This window comes from Crocodylus porosus, unplaced genomic scaffold (assembly GCF_001723895.1).
Source record: "Crocodylus porosus isolate Cpor-Errol unplaced genomic scaffold, CroPor_comp1, whole genome shotgun sequence".
NCBI classification, from domain to species: domain Eukaryota; kingdom Metazoa; phylum Chordata; order Crocodylia; family Crocodylidae; genus Crocodylus; species Crocodylus porosus.
The window spans coordinates 857841-861830 of NW_017728944.1; the positions used below are offsets into that span (position 1 = coordinate 857841).

Sequence of the window (3990 nt, forward strand, 5' to 3'; positions counted from 1 at the left end):
CCGGCCCCAGCCCCGCCGCGCATAGGTGAGGCGGCACCTTTGTCCGCGCGCCGCGCCGCTGCCAGCTCGCTTGGCCCCGCCCCCGTAATGCATGTATGCAAATCAGCCCCCGTGGTCCCCCAATCAGTGACAGCGGCACCCGCCAGGGGCACGCCCCACCCCCCGCCGCCCCGGAAGGGGGGGGAGCTCTGGGAACAGACCGCCCTTAAAGGGGCAGGCCCTCCGGGGGGGCTGATCCGCAGCCGAAAAATCCGGACCTTCAGGGAGGCGGGAAAAGGGGCTGATTCTGGCACCGTCCCTCCCCTTTTGCAGCTGTTGGAGTTGGAGTCGGGGGTGCATTTTTATCATGAAAGGGCAGCCAGGCCATGGGAGTTAGCAGGGGATCGAATTCCTCCCCCCACCCCCAAACTCACAATTACGAATCTCGCTTTCCACCTCTAAATGGCTGACAAAAATAATCAAGGAAAGGAGCAAGGGGGGCGGAGGATTTCCGGTTTAGATCTCCTATTACAGATGTGTGGCTGTGTATATGAGAAAATACCTGTGTATGCGTGTGTGTGCATATATATATGCACATAGACATGCATACCTGGATGCACACATATGCACACACGTGTATATTATACATTTGCATGATGCGATATGATATATGATATGATATGATATGATTAAAACCTTGGTGAAAAAAGAAAAAGTCTGTGCCCCTGGACGTTTCTGTGACTGTGATCCACCGGCCCCTGGCTGGGTGGCTGCTGGTGAAAACAGTTTGCAACCTAGAACCGCAGACTCCCATGGTGAGAGCAGGGACTGGGCATCTCCCTGCATTTCTTTCCCCATCCCTGTTATGTGTGTGTGTCTCTCTTTCTTTCCTTCTTTCCTCCCTTCTTCCTCTCCTTTCCTTTCTTTTTTTTTACACGAGTGTATTTTTTGTTCGATAGTAAAAGGCATTTTCAGCCAGTGCCTCGCGGTTTCTATAGAGACTCTCCAGTCTTGGCTACTTCCCCATAACGCAACACCACATTACACACACACACACACGCACACACACACACCCCTAATTAAGGCTGGGGACCAATCCAAGCGTAGTACCTGGCTGGTGTGCGGGACCTTTCATTTCCATCCGTGCGGTTGAGGATTATTTAATTCGCGCTGCCCAATGGCTGTCTGTGCGCGCTGCTCTCTTTGTCTTTTCACGCCCACACAGAAAGGAAAGATCGTCTTTGCTAAATCAATACTTTTGCCATAAAAAAAGAAGCCCTCACTGCCTTTGGGAGGGGAGAAGGGTGGCCATTCAGAGACTTTCTCAAAACTGCGCACACACACACACGAAACAGAGGTGCGGACATTTGCTAGCCAGCAGGCAATGAAGACAGCCTTCGATTGCTAGAGACAAAGATAAGCACGAGGCAAAATTTTACTCGTAGGGGAAAAAAAATCGAAGTCGGCTGCGAGTCTTTCCCGCCTCCCCCTGCCCAGAGCCGAGCTGGTGGGGGCGGGGAACCAAACGCAACCCTGAATTTTGGCAACGTTTGCAAAGAGTTTCAGACCTTTCGCGTGACGCTGCCTGCCCGGGAGAGGTCGGGGGCTGGCGGGGGCTTCGAGCGATTCCCTATGGGAAAGACATCACCGTTTGAAGCAATCAAGTGCAGAGAGATGCAGAAAGTCGCAGATGTCAATGTAATTGCTGCCTTTCTCCCCCCACCTCCTTCCCCGTATACTTTAATATTTACAATAGGAGACGGTATAGCTGGGGCCCTAAATCGCTGCAGTTTTATTGTTTCTATGGCAACTCCTATACTTGGCGCGGAGCCAGAATATTATTACAACCATCCGAGCTGGAGGGGAGAGGAAAGGGGGGACCTGAAATAAAATCTATGGCTCTGCAAATGTTTGGGCGTGACGTCAGCGCGAGGCGAGACTGTTGGCAGCACACACACTCACACACGTAGAGATACACACACATAGAGACACACTCATACACACAGAGATACACTCACACATAGAGATGCACACACAGATACACACATAGATGCACACACTCACAGAGACACAGACACAGATGCACGCACACTCACACATAGAGATGCACACACGCACAGATACACGCAGATACGCCCACATAGATACACACACAGACACGCACACAGCGATTTACACACACACAGACACACACTTACACATAGAGATGCACACAAATACACACATAAATACACAAACACAGAGATACACTCACTCACACAGATACACACATAGACACACACACTCACGCAGACATACACACATACCCCCCACACAATACACACACACGCCCGCCGCTGAAGCGCACACCCACGAGAGGGGTCAGGGACGTCCAGTTGTCTGAAAACCCATTTTTCTGGGCATCTTTTCAAAGCAGGAGTGAAATGGTCCCGGTCTTTGTTGATAAGGCGAAGGACACTTTGAAAAGCGCCCCCCTCTTTCCTTCCCCAGCCCGGCTAGAGCTATTCAGAGCGCAGTATTTCCCCACAATGTCGTCCCCCCCCGCTGTCGGGAGGGGGTGGGGGGAGCTGAAGAGCGGAGACGCGTTTGCTTGGGATCTCGGGGACACGGGCGACCCGCGAGCACCGACCGCTGCGGGCGCAGATGAGGCAGCGCCCGGGGTACGGAGCGGAGCAGCGCCTCGGGGAAGCCTCCTCGCGCAGCTCTAGGGCAGGGACTGGCTGCTGCACCCTGCGGCGCCTGGGGATCCTTTCAAGGTACCCCGCAACGCTCGCACCCCGAGGTGCGCCAACGCGATTCACAGCAACAAGCCCAGGGATTTCCACCAGGAATGCGCCGGGTTAAACCCTGCCGACCTGCTGCGGGCTTTCCCAGCTCTTTGCTTGCTCTCTTTTTTTCCCCTCATAAACCCGGAGACAATTAAGAGCTGGCATTTTCCCCGAGGATCCAAGGAGGGGTGGATTGGCTGTAAAAAAAAAAAAAAGGTGTGGGGGGGGAGAACCACTGCTCTCTAGGGAGGAAGATACAGACAGGGCGGGGGGAACGGGTTACCGCCGAGGGACATGGAGAGGGGGATTGGAGACCGACCTCCAGGGCTTGGAAAGACCCAGGTTTATCCTGCCCCACCAAGGTAGGACCCACTCTTCCTACCGATCCCCTGACAAATGCCCCTGGAGTCTCGCCTGGAAAGATCCGGGCCCCTGCCCACCCAACAGCTCGGGCACGCGCCCCTAAAGCCCCGACTTCAGGGGCAGGGAGTGGAAGGATTCAAGCAGACAGCGAGCAGTGCATGACAGCGCGCACAAATTAACGAGCTAAGACTCATCAAACTTGGAGGCACAGGGTGGGGGGAGATCCCCCGGACCCATCAGACACCCAGGAGAGGCGGGGAGAAGCCAGGGCAACATTCAGTGCGTGGCTCTGGGGTCGGGGGACGTGCAGAGGGGTTTGGGGACACGCCAACGCAGCAACAAGGCAGCCCCGAGGTCCCCGCCGCTAGTCCCCAGTCGCTCCCTCTTGCCCCCCTCCAGCACCCTCCAGCGCGACGTGAACCCCCTTCTCGCCCCCCCCCCAGAACCTTTACAACTCGCAGGTGACGTTGGCGCCGCTGATAGGCTGCCCCGGCGCTGGTTGCTATAGCGACACACAGGATAACAGCTGGCCAGGTGCCAACAGCAACAGCAGCGCGCGGGGTGCGCTGTGCCCTGCCTGGCGCACCAGAAACCCAACCTTCCCCGCAGCCACCGGGGATCGCGCCCGGCCGGAGCTCCCCCGTGCCGCGCAGCGCCGCGCCACTCCCCAGGCTGCAACTGTTTTTCTTGTTGGGGGGGGGCGTTGAGGGGGGGTATTTTTTTGCAGGCTGCCAGGGATCTCTCCGGGTGGGTGGTGGGGCGCCCGCGCCGCCGGCACAAACCGGTTCTAATAAACCCCAGGATGCTGATCAGGGTTTCGTGACTCGGAGCTGGACGCGGGGAGGCGGAGGATGGGGGGGGAAGGTTCCCCTCCTTCTCC

The 3990-nt window shown here is 56.5% G+C and overlaps 1 protein-coding gene across 1 annotated transcript in view; it reads right to left on the reverse strand.

The window, feature by feature from the left end:
* Positions 1 to 1967, reverse strand: part of PCGF2 (polycomb group ring finger 2) — a 27909-nt gene extending 25942 nt beyond the window's left edge. Inside the window, exon 1 of the mRNA XM_019550260.1 lies at positions 1548 to 1967. The gene's annotated coding sequence lies outside the window, so the exon portion shown is untranslated. The remainder of the gene's footprint in view (positions 1 to 1547) is intronic.
* Positions 1968 to 3990: the final 2023 nt, after the last annotated feature.